General features: G+C 41.4%; 1 protein-coding gene and 1 long non-coding RNA gene across 5 annotated transcripts in view; one reads left to right on the top strand and one right to left on the bottom strand.

Moving 5' to 3' along the window:
* The window catches only part of LOC147023422 (uncharacterized), a 63,457-nt gene extending 50,985 nt beyond the window's left edge, over positions 1-12,472 (top strand). For both annotated transcript variants that reach the window (XR_015060177.1, XR_015060176.1), the window contains exons 5-6: positions 11,498-11,647; positions 11,829-12,472. This is a non-coding gene — a long non-coding RNA (uncharacterized LOC147023422). The remainder of the gene's footprint in view (positions 1-11,497; positions 11,648-11,828) is intronic.
* STXBP6 (syntaxin binding protein 6) overlaps positions 1-13,839 on the bottom strand; it is a 247,941-nt gene that overhangs the window by 51,920 nt on the left and 182,182 nt on the right. The gene's annotated exons all lie outside the window — the stretch shown is intronic.

The following is a 13,839-nucleotide window of genomic DNA, read 5'->3' as shown; positions in this document are numbered from 1 at the left end:
AATTGACTTAATGCCCTGAAAGTCAAACTTGTTCTATAATTTATCATAATAATAGTCTGGGAGCTCGTGACGGAAGATTTCACCCCATTTTCCCGAGAAGGTTTGACCCCTCAAAGTTACTCATGCCACTTAAGTCATTCACAAAAACTTTGTCAGCTGCATCCCAGTCGGTGGGTCTGGACCCAAGACCCCCTTGAAAAACCCCCTTTGGGGGTTATATTCACCCCCATCGAATACATAGATCAAACTTTGTAAAAACAAAGTATTATGATGGTAGATTACAAAATAATAAAACTGACCAAACTTCAGGGGGGGAAGGTTTGGTCAGACCCCCCCCCCCCAAAGTACCCCTTTTCAGGTTTTGATTTACCTCATAAGTTACATTGACTAAACTTTGTCAAAGTAAATATGTAAGATGGTATATCACAAAAATAATAAAACTGACTAAACTTTCAAGGGGAAAGGTGTGGTCAGATCCCCCCAAATTATTGCCGCCTTTGAAACCCCTTTTGGGGTGGTAATTTACCCCACGAGGTCCATGGACCATTTTTGTCAAAACAAAGAAGTATAATATTAGATCACAAAAATAATAAAACTGAACAAATTTCAGAGGAGGGGGAAGGTGTGGTCAGACCCCCACAAACTACCCCTTTTAGGGTTTTCATTTACCCCATAAGTTACATGGACTAAACTTTGTCAAAATAAAGACGTAAGATGGTCGATTACAAATAAAACCAGAGTGGTGTCAAAGCCACCCAATGCTCGCCTGTTTATACATTTATCGTTTTTAAAAGAGTAGTCTAATAATATTTTTTTTATAAAGCATTGCAGTGAAGTCTGAGCCAAATAATTTTAAAGCAATATATGCATTTGTATATTGTAATCAGTAAAAAATAGTGTGGTAGATAAAAACATGAGAAAGGAAATAACTTGCACCAAAAACTTTAACATTTTCACGCTCACGCTGACGCTCACGCCGGGGGTATCGCTATAGCTCTCTGTTCTTCGAACAGGCGAGCTAAACATCACGAAATTTATATACTTTTTATTTACGAGGAGGTTAAATTTATTTACGAGGAGATAACACGTCATCATCACAGCTTTCACTGTCCCTGCTTCCACCTTTCGCTGTCATTTTCTTCGTCTTCGTTTTCACAGTCATCCACGTTCCCTGCTGTAACAAAAGAAGTATTTTATGCCCCAAAAAGCTTTCATATTTTGGGGAAAAACCAAATTTACCTTTTTCTGTCAATCATTTTCTTAAATGCATTATTAGAAACGACCTGTAATGGACAGACATTGTTTCTTACCTCCTCCATCACTTTCCTCGAAGATGTCATCTTCGCTGCAAACAACATCTAACGATTTTGGAGAAATATCACCATCAAACCATTGCAATCGGAAACATCCATCCTCCTGTTTCCAGCCAAAATCTAATGGTGATAATGCCGATTGGGTGCATTGTGTAGAAGATAGCCACCGCCTCGCAATGAGATGAGTACGCTTTACCTTCTGCAGTAGTACTCGTGAGCATGGCGGCAGAACACTGCCATCAAACTTATTTACACACGAGAATCTTTTCTCTCCTATCTTTGGTTTGTATTTGTCCAAAAATATCTGCAGACGGACTTCATCGAGCGATGATATCTTCTTTTTGCTGCACATCTCGCAAAGAAACTTTTCTATGTTGACAACTGTGTCCTCGCTGACTTCTGTTTCACGTCCAAGCTGACCGAAAGCTGCCTGTGCATCGTGGTTTTTCTGCAGTAGCTTCAATGGCCTTATTTTGCCTTTTCTGTTGAAGGACGAAGTGTAATCACAACCTGTGAAAGCGTGATATGCTGGGAGAGAGTTGCATAACGTCTCGTCGAGTGCTGCGTGCATCTGATTTATACTGATGTATCTTTGAGTATTGTTGGTTAGCAATCCTGCTTCTTTCCATATCTTCAACGACTGATCAAATAATTGGTAGCAACCTCGTGCAATAATAAAGCACTCAGTGTCAGATGTACGAACGACGACGTTGTTTGGAGTTGGTATGTTTGCTAGATGGTAAAACATCTGACTGTCAGCTTCTTCATGATTGTTGCCCAGTGTAGCTTCTACCTGCTTCACTACTCTACCATCGATCACTCTGTAGCTGGAGCATGCATCACCAGAATTAGCATAGAGTTTTTTTGCTGAAACACGTCAGCTAATCCATCATCCTCCCACCTGTTCACAAGGAACCCAATAAATGACTTCTTGAAACTGGCATTTTTGAGAGCTGAAATCCAATTACTTGGTCGTTTCTGAGCTGGACCAATGATCTGGTATGAGACAGATGTTGAAGCTCGTGAATCTCTCTCGCAGTCTTTGATGGAAGGAGACAGCCATTTGTCTGTAACAAAGTGAATAGCATCACCATGTGCTGAAAGAATCTTCTGGAGAAGAAAGCGAGCCACTGCGCCAAAACTGGATGGAAGAGCAGAGTTCATCTGCAAATGCAGGAAAAATGAAGCATCAATGATAGTTGTATTTATTGACGTCGGAGGGGTTGTTGGAAATTGCGACTCCAGATACTTCATGACTTCAGCTTTAGGCGTTTTCTGCATTGTTCCGTCTACATGACTAAGCGACAGTGGAACTGGTGTTCGTGGATATTTCAAGACTTCCGCCATATCAACTCGTTGTTGGAGTGAGTGGTAAAGGATACTTCCGAACAGATCGCAAACCAAACATGCTGCCACCACTCTACCATCTGCTCCTTGAAGTTTGCGTTTACCTGCTTCTGATGCAAACGTGTATAAATTCTGCTGTTGTATTCGCCTCTCAAACCTGGCTGGGTCTTCAACACACTCCTTGATGAACTTCCTTCTTTCTTCTTTTCCAATTTCGACTACATTAAGGAGGAACTTCTCTGTGTTGTCTGAGGCAGCTTAACCTGTCCCTATGTTGTAGAGGTGTCCAGGATCAAGCTCACTATTGAACGGAATCATGGTTTCCTTTACCATTGCCATGACGCTCCGGATAGCAGCATTGCCATTCCTGATTCTGTGAGCTTTCAGACTTGCAGTGATATCTTCTTTCTTGCTCATGTTCAGATCTTCAAAGACATGCGAAATCACACTTGATCGAAGAAAGTAGCATTCCACCCATCGTTGCATCGCAGAGATGGAGTCTGTGATCGAGGCAATTCCTGTCCGTTGACTTGCTGCGTCAGCATTGATCGTTTGTTCCCATGCATGAGACTTCCCGAAAATGGTTTCGTTGTTCTACTTACAGAGAACCATTCCTTCTGGAACTCAGCAAAAACTTCTGGATGTGTTTCGTGTATTTTAAGGAGGTTGTCATGGTACTTGACAGTCCAACGCGCATAGTTGGGGTGGTTCAATGCAAAGAAGTAGTTGGAAATCTTAGGTAGGCAGGTGATGTATTGTTACAAATCTGGAAGCCTTTTGCACACAGACAGCCAGATTCCCCGTAGTTCAGTTATTTCGATAAGTATGTGTTTATAGTGAGAATCCATCCCCTATGTCTAATGGGAATTTCGTGTGTGCGCTACGAGTTATTTTTTAGTTAGGTTTTTATTACATCTACAACAACAACAACAACAACAACAACAACAACAACAACAGCGACAACAGTGACGCCGACCCGCACTCGACCAGGTCGCCATTGCTCACGTGTTTTTGGCTGAGGGCGTGGATGGAGCCTCCGTCACTTCGGATCGAGGCTCCACCCCAAGGAGGGGCATAGAACGTTTCCTCCAGCCAATGAGCGAAGGGCGAGCATCGCACGCGCGCCCCAGCCAATCAGGGGGCTGACCACCTCAGGGGCGGCCCCGCCCAGCCAGATGGAGTATTCGGCCGGACCAATGAAGGGCGGCCACGAGTCACCAGACAACCCCTCGTCCAATCCAGAGGCGAGTCCCTCAGAGCGGTGCCCTCGACCCGCGGGGGAGGGGGAGGATAAGACAAAGTGGCGAGCCATGGAGAAAAAGCAACAAAGGTTCGCCTCATCGAGAGCAAGAAAGGTTCGCCTCGTCGAGAGCAAGAAAGGTTCGCCTCGTCGAGAGCAAGAAAGGTTCGCCTCGTCGAGAGCAAGAAAGGTTCGCCTCGTAGAAAGCACGAAAGGTTCACCTCGTCGAAGCAAGAAAGGTTCGCCCCTTCGTAAAGGAGAAAGAGAGGAAGCTGCTGGCGTTCTGATCTGGTCCGTGCCCGTGCTGGCTGGCGTCCGTGGCGCCACTCTTGGTCCCTGAGCTTGGTGCGGCGTTGTTGGCGATGGGTTCGAGTCCCGCCACCGGACAAGCTCGAGCAGACTGCACGAGGTGGGCAGGTGCAAATACAGGCCGCGGCCATTGAGGTCCATTTTCGTGTGTGTGTGTGTGTGTGTGTGTGTGTGTGTGTGTGTGTGTGTGTGTGTGTGTGTGTGTGTGTGTGTGTGTGTGTGTGTGTGTGTGTGTGTGTGTGTGTGTGTGTGTGTGTGTGTGTGTGTGGTGCCAGTCTGTATAAGTAGAAATCGTAAAGTGCCTTGTTCATTGTACATTACATTTCCTTATTCGTGATAACTCTGCTCTTTGTGTGCTTCCCCTCCCCAATTATTGTTATAAATAAACCCTTTAAATGTACCCGCTCGTTTTCTGTGCTTTCTCTCATTGGCCTAGCATGGTGCGTATTGAGAATTTGTAAGACCTTTCGGGCTGGTAAGTTGCCATTTGGACCGACGGATCTTGGTAATCCCCGCTCGGTTTACACCCGAATCGGGCTCGGTAAGCAGTCCGTTCTGCCCGAGGTCCGTCGAGGGTGTGGTTTTCCCCGGTAGTTGGACGGCGTGGGTATTTAGGTATATTGAAATTAGGCAATTAACCCTACCCCACACCGTCGAAATATTGGTGACCACGGTCCGCTAAGGGACCCATGAACTCTCGGACTTATCCGAGAGTCACGATCTAAATTCCGGGTGTTCGGTGGCAGACGACTCCACTGCTCCACCTAGTGGTCGTTTATCGCCACCGACCTCCGGCCCACAACAATATGCGTCTAAATCGCCGACTCTCATACTTCGACTGTACTCGTGGTCGAGATGAATCATCTTGATGTACTTTAGCCAGAACTGAGCGGTTTTCCCATTCTGTGTATCGATCGAGTAGACATTGTATTGCTGTAAAACGTCATCCATCTCCTTAGTTTAGCTATGAGAATCTATTTTCTTGTGCTGCTTTATGGTTTCCAACTCGCGCAGAATTACGTTAAATATATCAGATCCATTTTCTTGTGTGTGCAGGAATGATTCGAAGTGCAGGATCTCCATAGAAAGGGCAAGTAGTAACTCATGCATTTTCTTGCAGCGTTTGTAGTTTTTTTTCCCTTGATGAATCCGTTTACTGTCCCTTTGGCCAGTACTTCACACTCATTCATAATGTGAGGTCCACCTGATTCTGAAATAAGTTTTCCAAAAGTACTGAAAAGTGCCAACTCTATATGGAATGAACCTTGCGCAACAAGCACATTATCAAAAGCCGGTTGTTCTTCAGCTTGAATCTGCATTGCAAGCTTTGCGATGGCAAGATCGTAAGTTACTGCAATTGACTGATTTCCAGATTCGGATGCAATACACAGAGATCTTCTCATTGTCTCAACAACAACAGCATTAGATGTTGGTGACTGGTTGATTTGTGGTCAGTGCCAAATCTTCTGGAGTCGTTTATCCCTGGGTATAACCATCGCGTTCCAACCTACCCACATTGGAGTGTCTTTATTTTGACAAAGTTTAGTCCATGTAACTTATGGGGTAAATGAAAACCATAAAAGGGGTACTCTGTGGGGGTCTGACCACACCTTCCCCTCCTCTGAAATTTGTTCAGTTTTATTGTTTTTGTGATCTAATATCATACTTCTTTGTTTTGACAAAAAATGGTCCATGGACCTCGTGGGTTAAATTACCACCCCATAAAGGGGGCTCCAAAGGCGGCAACAATTTGGGAGGATCTGACCACACCTTTCCCCTTGAAAATTTCATCAGTTTTATTATTTTTTGTGATCTACCATCTTACATCTTTACTTTGACAAAGTTTAGTCAATGTAACTTATGAGGTAAATCAAAACCTGAAAAGGGGTACTTGGGAGGGGGGGTCTTGGGACCCTGAGACCAACCCCCCCCTCCCCACTGAAGTTTGGTCAGTTTTATTATTTTTGTAATCTACCATCATAATACTTTGTTTTTACAAAGTTTGATCCATGTATTCGATGGGGTGAATATAACCCCCAAAGGGGGTTTCTCAAGGGGGTCTTGGGTCCAGACCCACCAACTGGGACGCAGCTGACAAAGTTTTTGTGAATGACTTAAGTGGCATGAGTAACTTTGAGGGGTCAAACCTTCTAGGGAAAATGGGGTGAAATCTTCCGTCACAAGCTCTCGGCCTATAAAGCCAAGTACCAAGTTTCAGTAGAATATTTTCAAGGGTATGGGAAAAAAGTCTGAAAAACCACAGGTAGGATGGATGGATGGACAGATGGAGAGCAAACCTTTCGTCCCCTCTGGTGAAACCGGTAGGGGACCAATAAGACATTCTGCTTTGGTGGTTCCCATTTCGGACACATTTGATTCAAACATATTCTGAGAATGTCCTTCACCCAAACATAGTGATTAACGGTGTCACACCCATGTTTAGTGTCCCAATTGCAAATAAACCCACATTTTTAATCTGAATGCTGAATTACCGGGACCTTGCACAGAAAAACAATTCTTCCTCTGGTGCATCCACATAACTTGAGATGGTATTTAAATACATCAGCATCTGTGAAAATGAAATACGCTTTACTGCCGGGAATATTTTAGGGGTCGTCACCAGTACTTGATGCTGCCTGGAATATTTTATGAGTCGTGAGCAGGATTTGATGCTGCCTGGAATATTTTACGGACCATATCTCGAGTCTACAGAGAATCTTAAAGTTCCTTGCCTCTTATACAGAGGAATTTATGACAACTGTCGAAACCCACAACATCGTCACATATTCATGACCTGGAAGAAGTTGATTTTCTTTACTCCGACTTGAGGTGACCTATTTCATAGGCCTGATATGTGCGAGGGAATCCCTATGTAATTGCTCGTGTGTTGGGCGCATGTAGAATTTCAAATAAAATTCTTTGCTTGCAGTTGTTAAACTTTGGAACAGCTCGATCCAAAAGGCGTGCATGTATCCTACCCTAACGGCCAATGGGAGCAGGCAGGCCAGCCTTGAAATTGTGTTTTCACTCGCTCAGAGCAGCCATTTGCAGTTTGGTGAGAGGCAATATTTACTTGCTCAGATACCCAACGCTGGATTGGGCCTTACCAAACTGCGGCCAAAGGTCAGCAAGCTGACATCATCTTGCTCTACGATATGGAGGAGAGGATGGCAAAATGGCAGATGCTCCTGACTCCTGAGTATATTCAGGTTATACAAGTAAAAGGATTAAGAGGTTGTCATTTTTGTTTTATCAGCAAGATGGTAGTATGTGTGACTTTTTAATTATTATTTATGAATGGCCTTTGTGTGGTGCAAATGCAGATTGATCCCATGCATTCAGCCCCCTTGGCTCTGGCTCCCCTGTCCCATTGGCTATCAAGGTATGGTGCAAATGCACATTTTTATTCCCTGGTAATGTTGGAAGATTAGAACAATCAAGCTGTTTAATGTTTTGTGGTGGTGGCTAAATCGACACACATTTCTTCCAGTATATCTATGGATATATCTACAGTATATATGCATATATAAAATTTATATATATGTATATATATATATATATATATATATATATATATATATATATATATATATATATATATATATATGTATATATCTGTAGTTTGTATAAGAATGGGATTCCACATTTTTAAAGAAGAAGAAGGTGCTTCCAACCAAAAGCAAAAATAAGAAAAAGAGCAATCATAGATTACAGACCCTTGCCAGGACTTGTTTTGTGGAGTGTATTTTGTATGGTATTTGTATACGGGTGTGTTACATAATTAATGAGACAACTAGAACTGCCACTTTATAACTGCTGGCAGTGATGACCAGGTACCAAGACATCCTGCTTTGATGGAACCCCGCTTTGATTGGACACCTGACCCTGAACCATGATTTTTTTTTTAATTATTATTCAATTTAATTTAGAATGGGATTAAAATCAATTAAATTAAAATCAAATGAAAGACCAAATAGGAACAGTTCTGCAATGGAGTAATCAGAACCCAAACAAGCACAAAGCAAAGATGAAGTCATCAGGAGGAACCTGGATAGGATTTACATTTCAGCTGCTACCCCTCTGCCCTCTAACCCATCCAGGAACAGCCAAGTGAGCCTTATGAAAAACAAAAACAAAAACCCAGATCAAAAATAATTAATAATTCTGACTGCCAGACCATGCGTCCGATTAGGTTGAAATTTAAAACATATATTTCCCATCAATACTCCATCATAATTGTGAAGTTTCACATCGATTGATTAAGCGGTTCAAGAGAAATAATTTTAAAATATATTTGCTCAATCCAATATGGTTGCCAGACTATGTGACATCAATTATTCATGAATACCCTGGTATCCCCATGACTTGGCGACCATTTTGTGAAGTTTCTCCTCGATCTGTCAAGCCATTCTGGAGAAGAAGATTTTTTATAGGTTTTAGTGTAAATCCAATATGGTTGCCAAACCATATGACCTATGATATCATGTGTGTGAACATTTTGTTCCTCATGGATACACGGTCATACTTATAAAGGTTCACTTCGATCTGTTCAGCCACTTCAGACAAGAAGATTTTTGAAGGTTTTTTTTTTTTTGAAACAATATGGCTGCCAAATCATGTGACCGATGATGTCATAATTATTTTTCTGTGGACCATTTTATCCCAAGATGATGCTCAAAAATTTTCATACTGATCAGATATAGCGTTCAGATATATTCAATAATGACATCATAACAAAGGCACCTGTGACATCTCTGTTCTTCGTACAAGCGAGCTAAAAATCCCTTATTTCCCATGAGGAGTATTTGGCATGTGCCAAGTTTCAATTTTTTCCTTGGTACGGTTTCAGAGATACAGAGGTCCAAATTTTTTCCCGTTTTTCCAACATGGCTGCCACACCACATGACCTATGATGTCACAATTATGAATATACATTCTGCATGAGTAGTCACTCTGATGGTGAAAATTTTGTCTCAATCTGACAAGCAGTTGCCGAGCAAAACACTAAAGTTCTGTGCGGACAAACAGAGAGACAAACAAACGGACCTCTCCTTCAGCGAGGGTAACGACATCGATTCCGCTAATTTGAGCAAAAAGCAACAACTTGCGGCACATTCAAAATACACCACCCCCATGCCAAATAAATAAATAACAAATCCTCCAGTGTGCGACGTCGCGGGGCACCTTTGGCGCCCGCCAACGCCGCCTTGCAGCACATAGAGTCGGGATTGGGAATGAGTGGTGTACAATAATTGATTGATTAATTGCAAAATTAAAATAAGTAAGTAATAAGCATAAAATAATTAATTTATCAATCAATTGCCGAATAGCATACCCAAACCACCACTGTTTCATCCGAATGTATAACTTTCAAAATTAATTAATCAAAACATGAATAATTAATTGATTAATCTAAAATCAAAAATACTCTTTATAACCAAATGACGAGGTCACTGTCATGTCCAAATATCAGCTTCCGAGCTCAAAAGGCGCCTGAGATATTGCCCAGATGAGAAATATAATAAATAAGGAATTAATAAATCGATAATAATTAAGCAATTAATCAAAAAATTGATTAATCATAAAAATAACAAAAATAACGTTTTGCCAAAGCACATCTTCACATTTCTCCCCAAATTTCAGCTTCCCAGCTCAAAGGATGGCTAAGATATCGCCCGGACAAACAAACAACAAGAAAACGGAGTGAAAACTGAGTATTCCCTTCCTTCGGCACCAGGCCATGGCGTCATGCATCACCTGGATATGGAATTGGTAAGGAGCAGTGTATAAAAACAGCAAGAGCAGACCCAGTCTCAGGCAATGTTTCACCAGCTTCACAACCAGCTTCTTCAGGCACAATAGACCCCAGGCTTCGACACGTGTCCGGTTTCTATTTTTATATGACCACTCATTTCCAGTCGCATACTGGTGCTCGAGGTGAAAATGGAGGAGTGCCTTTTATTTAATTTTGCAAAAGCACAATAAACATCAAATCATATCATTGATGGGTTGCTCTGCTCTTTTTTGTTTTTGTTTGTACTTACACGTGATCTCGTGTTGTATGTTTGTGGGTGAGCGCGTGTGTGCGCGCTTGTTGTTTTTGTGAACACGGCTGGTTTTGTGCCCACGTTGGGCATAATGAGGTGTTGGCTGTGTGAGCGTTGGGAGTTTTTGTTGGGTGTTGTGCACATGCAGATGTGGTGTTTGGGATTGAGTGTTGTTTGTTGCTCACCTTATACAGTTGTTTGCACCATCCAGTTTTTGCCATTTGCATCAGAGGTGTGTATTCTGTGGGTATGTGAACCATCTCCCCAGTTAGACCACCCTTTAGGCTCTTCATGTGCCATGCTTCAAAAATCAACCTCTGTCGCTTGTTGGATGTCATGTCTAAGACATGGGTCCCATCAAGGTCAAATTTGTGCCAGATTGCAAGCAATGACATGCTATGGCTGACTCTGTCACCTTTCCAAGCCTAATCGCTCTGACACACTCTGATTGATATTATTTTGTTAATTAAACATTTCATTTGAATTCACCCATTTAATCGACAATGAAATAAAAAGTCCTTGAGTTCATATATTTTTTCTTGTAAATAATAAATTACTTGTTGAGGTTTCAACCTGTCCGTGATGGTCATTTCCTTCCATTGATCCAGCATTGTCCGAACCCAGATAGACTGGGAGATTACAATTCTCAAACTAATTAACCTGTCATAGTCGGCATGCACCAGCAGTAAATGCTCGGCCGCGTTACTTAAGAACGAATCAAGATAAGATTGGTGTATCGTCAAGGGCGCGCTCCCCATTCAGGAGGCCACGTGACCTCTAGTTAAATGGCAAATTAGATAGTGGACACTGGAACTCATGGTTAACTGATTGGCATTCATGGTTGTTAGGCAACCTACCGCACCATGAAGTTAATTGTGAATGGTGGTCCCAGGTCCGGTTCTTCCAAGGAGAAACGGGGAATAACCCCCTCATAATACACTCGTTACCCATGGCCATAACAATATATATATATATATACATATATATATATATATATATATATATATATATATGCATTGAGAAACCTGCCTGTTGTTTTGGCGTAGTTATTGTGGATATAAATGATATGCAGATGGAAGAGAATTTTCACAAATGTATTTCTTGATAAATTTCAAACAAAGTTGACACTGAAAAGATCATACTTTCCTTGAGCATCCGATAGATGTCGTTTTGTGCCTTATCTGAGAAAAGGACATGTTGAAACTCCTCTCTCCCAAACCCCCAACCCTCCCCACTCTCAGAAGCAGGAAGCATCACTATGAGGAAGATATCTTCTATTATGAGGAAGGAAGCAGGAAGATATCTTGAGATATTCTTCTGTGATTGGTGGTTCATCTCAATGTGTTGCTGTTTATCCTCCTTGTTTCACTGCTGCTGGGTTATGACTTCAGGTAGGGTACGATCAATTTGAATTTGCTGTAAACATGCCACAAGCTTTATTTAGCTCACTAAAATAAACATGTTTTGCAAGTTCATACAAATGTGATTTGATTCATTTGATGGTCTTATATATGATCGTTTTATCTTCATAATAACCACGAAATTTCACCACCCCCTTCCCCTTTCAAACAGAGTGAAAACGGAAACAATAGTGACATTTTAAAAGAGAATGTACACAAGTATCCTTCCGTCAACAACATTGCATTCATTCATAGTGACAGTTGGGAATGGAAAGACGATGCGAGATTGAGTTCTTCAGGGGTAATGGACAAAAGTAGAAGCCTATCGCCACAAAATGCTCAGGAACACTTGCCACATAATGCTGAGGGATCCTCACCACACAATTCTGAGAGATCCTCACCACACAATGCTGAGGGATCCTCGCCACACAATACTGAGAGATTCTCACCAGACAATCCATCCATTGGGACCATACTCTATGCAGAGCGTTGGTGCTGCCTAAGCAGTCTCCTTGGCTATTTTTCCGACCTCGGAAGGGTGACAGGCCGAGTTAACCCCACCTGGTATTAATTCAACAGCTGAGTGGGATTTGATCTCAGAACCCTGGGATCCAAAGCCCACCAACCTAACCATTAAGCCAACACCAGGCATTTGTGGGTGAAAGTGGAAGTGAAAGTGGAAGTGAAACTGGTCCCTCATAGTGGTCAGTAATAAACACGCAGTCAACAAATGGCAGAATAAACAATGAAAGTATGGTATGGTATTTTGTTTATTATTAGATGTTGATATGCATGATGGAGAATATAATATGTCATGCTTGTTCTGCAAAAAAAAAACAAAAAAAAACAAAACACAAAGCACATGAAGAACTGAAAAAGTGGTTGCTGAAAAAAAACGAAAGGGCAACCCAACAATGCTCATAATAACATATTTGTAATTGTACTGTATATGCAATTTTAGAAGTATCTTTTTGTGTGTCCGTTTGTATGTCCGTTTAACTGCTATGCACTCCTGAATTGCTGGACGAAATGAGTCGAAACCTGCTGCATGTACTTGGCATGTGCCTGGAATGGTTTTAGACGTTTAAGAATATAAATAGCTCATAATGTTTATTAAAAATATTAATAGAATATGATAAAAGAATATTAATAGAATATTAATAGGGAGTTCATAATGGGGGAGAACACCAATTCTCTCTATGCAAGTGAAACAGAAAACCAATAAGGAACCAAATGTGTATCACATAGTGCTGTCTGGTGGTAGTGGGTATTACAACCCATGATAACCACATAGAAAACCAGAAAAGTGGGGGAATTATCAGGATGGGAATCAAGTCGTCCGTCATAAGGACCGGCTCTTTGCAAGTAACTGTAAAATATTGTTGCTTCGTGGTAAATGAGCTGTACTGCTAAAAGTTTGATTTTATTAGTTGCATAGTGAATTTTGATGCACTGGGTTGAACCTGAGCTGTTTTATTGTATTTTTTCTTTTTTACCCCGTGCACGAAGCACAAAGCGAGGTTATGTAATTGGTTCATTCTGTCCGTCTGTTTACAAACATCAGTCTATGATCGACGAACTACTACATTTCAATTGAATTTTACATTATGAACACTATAACACAATCAGAGAGCATTAATCAGAAGAGAAACCTGCAGTTTAACAGTACTTTCGCTCTGAATTTGGCAAATTGTATGGAATCTCATCCTGAGTGCACAGAGAGTAAGGTAATTTTTTTTCGTCTGTTTGCCTTACTGGCAGTCAAACAAAATTGAAAATCATTCGAAACAGGAAACTTACTGTTTTTAAGGACATCATAAAGGACACAAACAACGGACAGAAAGAACTAATTTAATGTGGTATGCTAAGGTACATGGTATTGGTATGCTAAGCCTTATCCACGATATAAATACTCGTACATAAGGCTTGGCATACCAAAAATCCTAATTTTGACCTTTGACTCCCTGTAAAATTGAAAAGACAAGAACAATGTCAACATCTCGTCTGTAAGCACTGTGGCGTGGTATCAATTTGTCCATTCTTGTCATGAGATTGGTTAAAATACAGGCATGACAAGCAAGATACCTTAATTTTGGGACAGATTTTGACCCCTGTGAAATCTTACTAAAATAAGGCATCATCTCCTGATCCGTATGTTTCTTGTGAAATCCAAAACGGCTTGG

The sequence above is a fragment of the Eptatretus burgeri genome, chromosome 7, assembly GCF_056783735.1.
Source record: "Eptatretus burgeri isolate ZD-2024b chromosome 7, Ebu_testis_v1, whole genome shotgun sequence".
NCBI lineage: Eukaryota > Metazoa > Chordata > Myxini > Myxiniformes > Myxinidae > Eptatretus > Eptatretus burgeri.
Note: the sequence above shows the minus strand (reverse complement) of the source record. Positions and strands in the feature narration are given on the sequence as shown.